The following is an 11,629-nucleotide window of genomic DNA, read 5'->3' on the forward strand; positions in this document are numbered from 1 at the left end:
TCTCTCTCAACCTCCTCCTCCCCATCCTTCACACCTCCCTCCTTCTCTCCCCCTCTCTCTCTCTCTCTCTCTCTCTCTCTCTCTCTCTCTCTCTCTCTCTCTCTCTCTCTCTCTCTCTCTCTCTCTCTCTCTCTCTCTCTCTCTCTCTCTCGCCCTCTCTCTCTCTCTCTCTCTCTCTCTCTCTCTCTCCCTCTCCCTCTCTCTCTCTCTCTCTCTCTCTCTCCCTTCTCTCTCTCTATCTCTCCTCCCTCTCTCCTCCCCTTCCCTCTCTATCTCCCCCCTCTCTCTCTATCTCTCCCACCTTTCTCCCCCTCTCTCTCTACCCCTCTCTCTCTCTCTCTCTCCCACCTCTCTCCCCCTCTCTACCTCCCCTCCCCCTCCCTCCCATTATCTCTCCGCCCCTCTCTGCCTCCTCAACCCCTCCCCCTCACCTCCCCATCTCTCTCCCCTTCCTCCTTCCTCTCCAATCCTCTCCACCCCTCACCCTCCCTTATCTCCCCGCCCCTCTCTCTCTCTCACCCCCCCAATCCCCAATCCCCCCATCCCTTCCTCTCTCCTCCCCATCCCCCCCACTCCCCTCTCCCTCCTCACCCCCATACTTTCCTCACTCCCTCCCCCCCCTCTCCTCTTTCACCTACCTCCCCCCTCCCCTCTCCCTCCCCCACTCCCCTTTCTCCCACCTCACCCCTCCCTCCCCTCCAATCCCCCCTCACCCCATCCCCTCCCTCCCCCCCAATCCCCCCCCTCCCCCCCCAATCCCCCCTCCTCCCCTCCCCACCAATCCCCTCCCACACCCCCCACTCCCTTCCTCACTTCTCCCCCAATCCCCCCCTCCCACCACACCCCCTCTCCCTCCTCACCCTCACCCCTCCCCTCATCTCACTTCTCTCCTCACCCCCCCCTCCCATCGCTTCCACCCCCCCTCCCCTCTCCTCCCCCCTCATATATTCCACCCCCTCCAATCCCTCCTCAACCCCCATCCCTCCTCACCCCCTCCCCCAACCCCCCCTCCTCACCCTCTCCCTCTCTCCTCTCCCCCTCCCCCAATCCCCCCTCCTCACCCCCTCCCTCTCTCCTCCCCCCCCTCCCCCAACCCCCCTCCTCACCCTCTCCCTCTCTCCTCTCCCCCTCCCCCAATCCCCCCTCCTCACCCCCTCCCTCTCTCCTCCCCCTCTCCCCAATCCCCCCCTCACTCCCTCCCTCTCTCCTCTCCCCCTCCCCCAATCCCCCCTCCTCACCCCCTCCCTCTCCTCTCCCCCCTCCTCACCCCCTCCCTCTCTCCTCCCCCCCTCTCCCCCAATCCCCCCCCTCACCCCCTCCCTCTCTCCTCTCCCTCTCCCCCAATCCCCCCTCCTCACCCCCTCCCTCTCTCCTCTCCCCCCCTAGCCCGGATGAGCCTGCGTGCCCCCCCCCTCCCCCTCTCCCCCCTCAGCCATGGATTTCCGCTTCTTCCGGCGCGGCCCCCCCAGCCCGGACCCAAGCCCCCCGTGGGTGGGGGAGGGGGTGGGGGAGGGGGTGGGACACTGACCTTGTCCCCCACGGCCCTGTCTGGCCCCATCTCGGGGATCGCCCAGATCACCCCCTCGCTGTTCCTGAGCAGCGGCAACATCGCCGGCGACCGCCAGGCTGTGTTCTCACGGGGCATTACGTGCGTGGTCAACGCCACGGTGGAGTTGACCAGCCCGCGCTGGCCGGACGTCCGAGGTGATCCGTATCCCCCTCCCCGACCTCCCCCACGCCCCCCCTCTCCCTCTACTTCGACACGGTGGGCGACAAGATCCGGCAGGTGTCCCGGCGTAACGGGCGCACGTTAGTCCACTGCGTGGCGGGGGTCAGCCGGTCGCCCACGCTCTGCATCGCCTACCTGATGAAACACCAGCGCCGGTCCCTGCTCCAGGCCCACGACTGGGTGCGGTCTCGTAGGCCTGTCATTAGGCCCAACCTGGGCTTCTGGAGGCAACTGGTCGACCTACGAGAGGCGTCTGTTTGGGAAGAATACGGTCACAATGGTGCCCACCCCCTTGGGCATGGCTCCCGACCTGTACCAAGGCCAAGCCTCACACGCCCTGGCCTCATACTGGGCCTTCAGATAAAGACAGAGTGACATGGAATGGTAGTGGTGGAGTTACGCACAGCACAAACGCACGCACACATGGTCAGCAATGGTGCCCACCCCCATGGGCATGGCTCCCGACCTGTACCAAGGCCAAGCCTCACACGCCCTGGCCTCATACTGGGCCTTCAGATAAAGACAGAGAGACATGGAATGGTAGTGGTGGAGTTACGCACGCACAAACGCACGCACACGCGGTCAGCATGGTGCTCACCCCCATGGGCATGGCTCCCGACCTGTACCAAGGCAAGCCTCACACGCCCTGGCCTCATACTGGCCTCCAGATAGAGACAGAGAGTGACATGGAGTGGTAGTGGAGTTACGCACTGCACAAACGCACGCACACGCAGTCAGCATGGTGCCCACCCCCATGGGCATAGCTCCCGACCTGTACCAAGGCCAAGCCTCACACGCCCTGGCCTCATACTGGGCCTTCAGATAAAGACAGAGAGACATGGAATGGTAGTGGTGGTGGTAGAGTTACGCACGCACAAACGGTCAGCATGGTGCCCACCCCATGGGCATGGCACCCGACCTGTACCAAGGCCAAGCCTCACACGCCCTGGCCTCATACGGGCCTTCAGATAAAGACAGAGAGTGACATGGAGTGATGGTGGTGGAGTTACGCACGCACAAACGCACGCACACACACGGTCAGCATGGTGCCCACCCCCATGGGCATGGCTCCCGACCTGTACCAAGGCCAAGCCTCACACGCCCTGGCCTCATACTGGGCCTTCAGATAAAGACAGAGACACAGAGTGACATGGAGTGGTAGTGGAGTTACGCACGCACAAACGCACGCACACACACGATCAGCAGATAAAGACAGAGACATGGAATGGTCGTGGTGGAGTTATGCACGCACAAATGCACACACGCACAAACGCACGCGGTCAGCATGGTGCCCACCCCCATGGGCATGGCTCCAGACCTGTACCAAGGCCAAGCGCCACACGCCCTGGCCTCATACTGGGCCTTCAGATAAAGACAGAGAGACATGGAATGGTAGTGGTGGAGTTACGCACGCACGCAACCGCGGTCAGCATGGTGCCCACCCCCATGGGCATGGCTCCCGACCTGTACCAAGGCCAAGCCCCACACGCCCTGGCCTCATACTGGGCCTTCAGATAAAGACAGAGACACAGAGAGACATGGAGTGGTAGTGGAGTTACGCACGCACAAACGCACGCACGCACAAACAAACGGACGCACGCACACACAAACGCGTGCACACGCACGAACGCACGCCCCGGCCTCCTACTGGGCCTTCCGATAAAGATACAGAGAGACACAGAGTGGTGGTGGTTACACACGATGTGTGTGAGTGGGTGTGTCTATCTGTGTGTGTCTGTGTGTGTCTATCTGTGTGTGTGTGTGTGAGTCTATCTGTGTGTGTATGCGTGTCCCCATATGTCCCACCCTTACACCACAGAGCCCCATCCTGCCCCAACCTCTCCACTGTAGGTCAGGCCCCTCGAGTCCTGGCTACATCCTCGTGAATCTTCTCCGCGCCCTTTCCAGCTCGACGACATCTCTCCCGCAACGCGGCGCCCAGAACTGAACGCAACGCTCTAAACACGGCCTCACCAACGCCTGGTACAACTGCAACGTGACCTCTCAACGTCTACACTCAATACCCTGACTGATGAAGGCCAAAGTGCCAGAAGCTCTCCCCACCCCCTCACCTTAAACCCTTGTCCTCTGGTCCTCGATCCCCCTACTCTGGGCAAGAGACTCTGTGCGTCTACCCGATCTATTCCCCAGGAGGATGAGGGGCGATCTTATAGAGGTGTACAAGATCACGAGGGGAATAGATAGGGTAGACGCACAGAGTCTCTTGCCCAGAGTAGGGGAATCGAGGACCAGATGACATGGGTTTGATGGGAGGAACCTGAGGGGCAACTTGTCCACACAGAGGGTGGTGGGTGTATGGAACGAGCTGCCGGAGGAGGTAGTTGAGGCTGGGACTATCACAACGTTTAAGAGACACTTCGACAGGTACATGGTTTGGAGGGATACGGGCCAAACGCGGGCAGGTGGGACTAGTGTAGATGGGGCATGTTGGTCGGTGTGGGCAGGTGGGACTAGTGTAGATGGGGCATGTTGGTCGGTGTGGGCAGGTGGGACTAGTGTAGATGGGGCATGTTGGCCGCTGTGGGCAGGTGGGACTAGTGTAGATGGGGCATGTTGGTCGGTGTGGGACTAGTGTAGATGGAGCATGTTGGCCGGTGTGGGCAGGTGGGACTAGTGTAGATGGGGCATGTTGGTCGTTGTGGGCAGGTGGGACTAGTGTAGATGGGGCATGTTGGTCGGTGTGGGCGGGTGGGACTAGTGTAGATGGGGCATGTTGGTCGGTGTGGGCAGGTGGGACTAGTGTAGATGGGGCATGTTGGTCGATGTGGGCGGGTGGGACTAGTGTAGATGGGGCATGTTGGTCGGTGTGGGTGGGTGGGACTAGTGTAGATGGGGCATGTTGGTCGGTGTGGGACTAGTGTAGATGGGGCATGTTGGTCGGTGTGGGCAGGTGGGACTAGTGTAGATGGGGTATGTTGGTCGGTGTGGGCAGGTGGGACTAGTGTAGATGGGGCATGTTGGTCGGTGTGGGACTAGTGTAGATGGGGCATGTTGGTCGGTGTGGGCGGGTGGGACTAGTGTAGATGGGGCATGTTGGTCGGTGTGGGCAGGTGGGACTAATGTAGATGGGGCATGTTGGTCGGTGTGGGACTAGTGTAGATGGGGCATGTTGGTCGGTGTGGGACTAGTGTAGATGGGGCATGTTGGTCGGTGTGGGCAGGTGGGACTAGGGTAGATGGGGCATGTTGGTCGGTGTGGGCAGGTGGGACTAGTGTAGATGGGGCATGTTGGTCGGTGTGGGACTAGTGTAGATGGGGCATGTTGGTCGGTGTGGGACTAGTGTAGATGGGGCATGTTGGTCGGTGTGGGCAGGTGGGACTAGGGTAGATGGGGCATGTTGGTCGGTGTGGGCAGGTGGGACTAGTGTAGATGGGGCATGTTGGTCGGTGTGGGCAGGTGGGACTAGTGTAGATGGGGCATGTTGGTCGGTGTGGGACTAGTGTAGATGGGGCATGTTGGTCGGTGTGGGCGGGTGGGACTAGTGTAGATGGGGCATGTTGGTCGGTGTGGGCAGGTGGGACTAGTGTAGATGGGGCATGTTGGTCGGTGTGGGACTAGTGTAGATGGGGCATGTTGGTCGGTGTGGGCGGGTGGGACTAGTGTAGATGGGGCATGTTGGTCGGTGTGGGACTAGTGTAGATGGGGCATGTTGGTCGGTGTGGGACTAGTGTAGATGGGGCATGTTGGTCGGTGTGGGCAGGTGGGACTAATGTAGATGGGGCATGTTGGTCGGTGTGGGCAGGTGGGACTAGTGTAGATGGGGCATGTTGGTCAGTGTGGGCAGGTGGGACTAGTGTAGATGGGGCATGTTGGTCAGTGTGGGCAGGTGAGACTAGTGTAGATGGGGCATGTTGGTCGGTGTGGGCAGGTGGGACTAGTGTAGATGGGGCATGTTGGTCGGTGTGGGCAGGTGAGACTAGTGTAGATGGGGCATGTTGGTCGGTGTGGGCAGGTGGGACTAGTGTAGATGGGGCATGTTGGTCAGTGTGGGCAGGTGGGACTAGTGTAGATGGGGCATGTTGGTCGGTGTGGGCAGGTGGGACTAGTGTAGATGGGGCATGTTGGTCAGTGTGGGCAGGTGGGACGAATGTAGATGGGGCATGTTGGTCGGTGTGGGACTAGTGTAGATGGGGCATGTTGGCCGGTGTGGGCAGGTGGGACTAATGTAGATGGGGCATGTTGGTCGGTGTGGGCAGGTGGGACTAGTGTAGATGGGGCATGTTGGTCGGTGTGGGCAGGTGGGACTAGTGTAGATGGGGCATGTTGGTCGGTGTGGGCAGGTGGGACTAGTGTAGATGGGTCATGTTGGTCGGTGTGGGCAGGTGGGACCAGTGTAGATGGGGCATGTTGGTCGGTGTGGGACTAGTGTAGATGGGGCATGTTGGTCGGTGTGGGCAGGTGGGACTAGTGTAGGTGGGGCATGTTGGTCGGTGTGGGCGGGTGGGACTAGTGTAGATGGGGCATGTTGGTCGGTGTGGGCAGGTGGGACTAGTGTAGATGGGGCATGTTGGTCGGTGTGGGCAGGTGAGACTAGTGTAGATGGGGTATGTTGGTCAGTGTGGGCGGGTGGGACTAGTGTAGATGGGGCATGTTGGTCAGTGTGGGCAGGTGGGACGAATGTAGATGGGGCATGTTGGTCGGTGTGGGACTAGTGTAGATGGGGCATGTTGGTTGGTGTGGGCAGGTGGGACTAGTGTAGATGGGGCATGTTGGTCGGTGTGGGCGGGTGGGACTAGTGTAGATGGGGCATGTTGGTCAGTGTGGGCAGGTGGGACTAGTGTAGATGGGGCATGTTGGTCGGTGTGGGCAGGTGGGACTAGTGTAGATGGGGCATGTTGGTCAGTGTGGGCAGGTGGGACGAATGTAGATGGGGCATGTTGGTCGGTGTGGGCAGGTGGGACTAGTGTAGATGGGGCATGTTGGTCGGTGTGGGACTAGTGTAGATGGGGCATGTTGGTCGGTGTGGGACTAGTGTAGATGGGGCATGTTGGTCAGTGTGGGCAGGTGGGACTAGTGTAGATGGGGCATGTTGGTCAGTGTGGGCTGGTGGGACTAGTGTAGATGGGGCATGTTGGTCGGTGTGGGCAGGTGGGACTAGTGTAGATGGGGCATGTTGGTCGGTGTGGGCAGGTGGGACTAGTGTAGATGGGGCATGTTGGTCGGTGTGGGCAGGTGGGACTAGTGTAGGTGGGGCATGTTGGCTGGTGTGGGCGGGTGGGACTAGTGTGGATGGGGCATGTTGGTCGGTGTGGGCGGGTGGGACTAGTGTAGATGGGGCATGTTGGTCGGTGTGGGACTAGTGTACATGGGGCATGTTGGTCGGTGTGGGACTAGTGTAGATGGGGCATGTTGGTCGGTGTGGGTGGGTGGGACTAGTGTAGATGGGGCATGTTGGTCGGTGTGGGACTAGTGTAGATGGGGCATGTTGGTCGGTGTGGGCAGGTGGGACTAGTGTAGATGGGGCATGTTGGCCGGTGTGGGCAGGTGGGACTAGTGTAGATGGGGCATGTTGGTCGGTGTGGGCAGGTGGGACTAGTGTAGATGGGGCATGTTGGTCAGTGTGGGACTAGTGTAGATGGGGCATGTTGGTCGGTGTGGGCAGGTGAGACTAGTGTAGATGGGGCATGTTGGTCGGTGTGGGCAGGTGGGACTAGTGTAGATGGGGCATGTTGGTCAGTGTGGGCAGGTGGGACTAGTGTAGATGGGGCATGTTGGTCGATGTGGGCGGGTGGGACTAGTGTAGATGGGGCATGTTGGTCGGTGTGGGTGGGTGGGACTAGTGTAGATGGGGCATGTTGGTCGGTGTGGGCAGGTGGGACTAGTGTAGATGGGGCATGTTGGTCGGTGTGGGACTAGTGTAGATGGGGCATGTTGGTCGGTGTGGGCGGGTGGGACTAGTGTAGATGGGGCATGTTGGTCGGTGTGGGCGGGTGGGACTAGTGTAGATGGGGCATGTTGGTCGGTGTGGGACTAGTGTACATGGGGCATGTTGGTCGGTGTGGGACTAGTGTAGATGGGGCATGTTGGTCGGTGTGGGCAGGTGGGACTAATGTAGATGGGGCATGTTGGTCGGTGTGGGCAGGTGGGACTAGTGTAGATGGGGCATGTTGGTCAGTGTGGGCAGGTGGGACTAGTGTAGATGGGGCATGTTGGTCAGTGTGGGCAGGTGAGACTAGTGTAGATGGGGCATGTTGGTCGGTGTGGGCAGGTGGGACTAGTGTAGATGGGGCATGTTGGTCGGTGTGGGCAGGTGAGACTAGTGTAGATGGGGCATGTTGGTCGGTGTGGGCAGGTGGGACTAGTGTAGATGGGGCATGTTGGTCAGTGTGGGCAGGTGGGACTAGTGTAGATGGGGCATGTTGGTCGGTGTGGGCAGGTGGGACTAGTGTAGATGGGGCATGTTGGTCAGTGTGGGCAGGTGGGACGAATGTAGATGGGGCATGTTGGTCGGTGTGGGCAGGTGGGACTAGTGTAGATGGGGCATGTTGGTCGGTGTGGGCAGGTGGGACTAGTGTAGATGGGGCATGTTGGCCGGTGTGGGCAGGTGGGACTAGTGTAGATGGGGCATGTTGGCCGGTGTGGGCGGGTGGGACTAGTGTAGATGGGGCATGTTGGTCGGTGTGGGCAGGTGGGACTAGTGTAGATGGGGCATGTTGGTCGGTGTGGGCAGGTGAGACTAGTGTAGATGGGGCATGTTGGTCAGTGTGGGCGGGTGGGACTAGTGTAGATGGGGCATGTTGGTCAGTGTGGGCAGGTGGGACGAATGTAGATGGGGCATGTTGGTCGGTGTGGGCAGGTGGGACTAGTGTAGATGGGGCATGTTGGTCGGTGTGGGCAGGTGGGACTAGTGTAGGTGGGGCATGTTGGCTGGTGTGGGCGGGTGGGACTAGTGTAGATGGGGCATGTTGGTCGGTGTGGGCGGGTGGGACTAGTGTAGATGGGGCATGTTGGTCGGTGTGGGACTAGTGTACATGGGGCATGTTGGTCGGTGTGGGACTAGTGTAGATGGGGCATGTTGGTCGGTGTGGGCAGGTGGGACTAGTGTAGATGGGGCATGTTGGTCGGTGTGGGACTAGTGTAGATGGGGCATTTTGGCCGGTGTGGGCAGGTGGGACTAGTGTAGATGGGGCATGTTGGTCGGTGTGGGCAGGTGGGACTAGTGTAGATGGGGCATGTTGGTCGGTGTGGGCAGGTGGGACTAGTGTAGATGGGGCATGTTGGTCGGTGTGGGCAGGTGAGACTAGTGTAGATGGGGCATGTTGGTCAGTGTGGGCGGGTGGGACTAGTGTAGATGGGGCATGTTGGTCAGTGTGGGACTAGTGTAGATGGGGCATGTTGGTCGGTGTGGGCAGGTGGGACTAGTGTAGATGGGGCATGTTGGTCGGTGTGGGCAGGTGGGACTAGTGTAGATGGGGCATGTTGGTCAGTGTGGGCAGGTGGGACTAGTGTAGATGGGGCATGTTGGTCGGTGTGGGCAGGTGGGACTAGTGTAGATGGGGCATGTTGGTCAGTGTGGGACTAGTGTAGATGGGGCATGTTGGTCGGTGTGGGCAGGTGGGACTAGTGTAGATGGGGCATGTTGGTCGGTGTGGGCAGGTGGGACTAGTGTAGATGGGGCATGTTGGTCGTTGTGGGCAGGTGGGACTAGTGTAGATGGGGCATGTTGGTCGGTGTGGGCAGGTGGGACTAGTGTAGATGGGGCATGTTGGTTGGTGTGGGCAGGTGGGACTAGTGTAGATGGGGCATGTTGGTCGGTGTGGGCAGGTGGGACTAGTGTAGATGGGGCATGTTGGTCGGTGTGGGCAGGTGGGACTAGTGTAGGTGGGGCATGTTGGCCGGTGTGGGCGGGTGGGACTAGTGTAGATGGGGCATGTTGGTCGGTGTGGGCGGGTGGGACTAGTGTAGATGGGGCATGTTGGTCGGTGTGGGACTAGTGTACATGGGGCATGTTGGTCGGTGTGGGACTAGTGTAGATGGGGCATGTTGGTCGGTGTGGGCAGGTGGGACTAGTGTAGATGGGGCATGTTGGTCAGTGTGGGCAGGTGGGACTAGTGTAGATGGGGCATGTTGGTCGGTGTGGGCAGGTGGGACTAGTGTAGATGGGGCATGTTGGTCGGTGTGGGCAGGTGGGACTAGTGTAGATGGGGCATGTTGGTCGGTGTGGGACTAGTGTAGATGGGGCATTTTGGCCGGTGTGGGCAGGTGGGACTAGTGTAGATGGGGCATGTTGGTCGGTGTGGGCAGGTGGGACTAGTGTAGATGGGGCATGTTGGTCGGTGTGGGCAGGTGAGACTAGTGTAGATGGGGCATGTTGGTCGGTGTGGGCGGGTGGGACTAGTGTAGATGGGGCATGTTGGTCGGTGTGGGACTAGTGTACATGGGGCATGTTGGTCGGTGTGGGACTAGTGTAGATGGGGCATGTTGGTCGGTGTGGGCAGGTGGGACTAGTGTAGATGGGGCATGTTGGTCGGTGTGGGCGGGTGGGACTAGTGTAGATGGGGCATGTTGGTTGGTGTGGGCAGGTGGGACTAGTGTAGATGGGGCATGTTGGTCGGTGTGGGCAGGTGGGACTAGTGTAGATGGGTCATGTTGGTCGGTGTGGGCAGGTGGGACTAGTGTAGATGGGGCATGTTGGCCGGTGTGGGCAGGTGGGACTAGTGTAGATGGGGCATGTTGGTCAGTGTGGGCAGGTGGGACTAGTGTAGATGGGGCATGTTGGTCGGTGTGGGCGGGTGGGACTAGTGTAGATGGGGCATGTTGGTCGGTGTGGGACTAGTGTAGATGGGGCATGTTGGTCGGTGTGGGCGGGTGGGACTAGTGTAGATGGGGCATGTTGGTCGGTGTGGGCAGGTGGGACTAGTGTAGATGGGGCATGTTGGTCGGTGTGGGACTAGTGTAGATGGGGCATGTTGGTCGGTGTGGGCGGGTGGGACTAGTGTAGATGGGGCATGTTGGTCGGTGTGGGACTAGTGTAGATGGGGCATGTTGGTCGGTGTGGGACTAGTGTAGATGGGGCATGTTGGTCGGTGTGGGCAGGTGGGACTAGTGTAGATGGGGCATGTTGGTCAGTGTGGGCAGGTGGGACTAGTGTAGATGGGGCATGTTGGTCGGTGTGGGCAGGTGGGACTAGTGTAGATGGGGCATGTTGGTCAGTGTGGGCAGTTGGGACGAATGTAGATGGGGCATGTTGGTCGGTGTGGGCGGGTCGGACTAGTGTAGATGGGGCATGTTGGTCGGTGTGGGCAGGTGAGACTAGTGTAGATGGGGCATGTTGGCCGGTGTGGGCAGGTGGGACTAGTGTAGATGGGGCATGTTGGCCGGTGTGGGCAGGTGGGACTAATGTAGATGGGGCATGTTGGTCGGTGTGGGACTAGTGTAGATGGGGCATGTTGGTCGGTGTGGGCAGGTGGGACTAGTGTAGATGGGTCATGTTGGTCGGTGTGGGCAGGTGGGACCAGTGTAGATGGGGCATGTTGGTCGGTGTGGGACTAGTGTAGATGGGGCATGTTGGTCGGTGTGGGCAGGTGAGACTAGTGTAGATGGGGCATGTTGGTCAGTGTGGGCGGGTGGGACTAGTGTAGATGGGGCATGTTGGTCAGTGTGGGCAGGTGGGACTAGTGTAGATGGGGCATGTTGGTCGGTGTGGGCAGGTGGGACGAATGTAGATGGGCATGTTGGTCGGTGTGGGACTAGTGTAGATGGGGCATGTTGGTTGGTGTGGGCAGGTGGGACTAGTGTAGATGGGGCATGTTGGTCGGTGTGGGCGGGTGGGACTAGTGTAGATGGGGCATGTTGGTCAGTGTGGGCAGGTGGGACTAGTGTAGATGGGGCATGTTGGTCGGTGTGGGCAGGTGGGACTAGTGTAGATGGGGCATGTTG

At 59.7% G+C, this 11,629-nt stretch overlaps 1 pseudogene; it reads left to right on the forward strand.

Moving 5' to 3' along the window:
• The first annotated feature begins 1,434 nt into the window (after window positions 1-1,434).
• LOC144591134 (dual specificity protein phosphatase 14-like) lies at window positions 1,435-2,093 on the forward strand (annotated as a pseudogene).
• The last annotated feature ends 9,536 nt before the right edge of the window (window positions 2,094-11,629 follow it).

Source organism: Rhinoraja longicauda, unplaced genomic scaffold (assembly GCF_053455715.1).
Source record: "Rhinoraja longicauda isolate Sanriku21f unplaced genomic scaffold, sRhiLon1.1 Scf000606, whole genome shotgun sequence".
Classification (NCBI taxonomy): domain Eukaryota; kingdom Metazoa; phylum Chordata; class Chondrichthyes; order Rajiformes; family Arhynchobatidae; genus Rhinoraja; species Rhinoraja longicauda.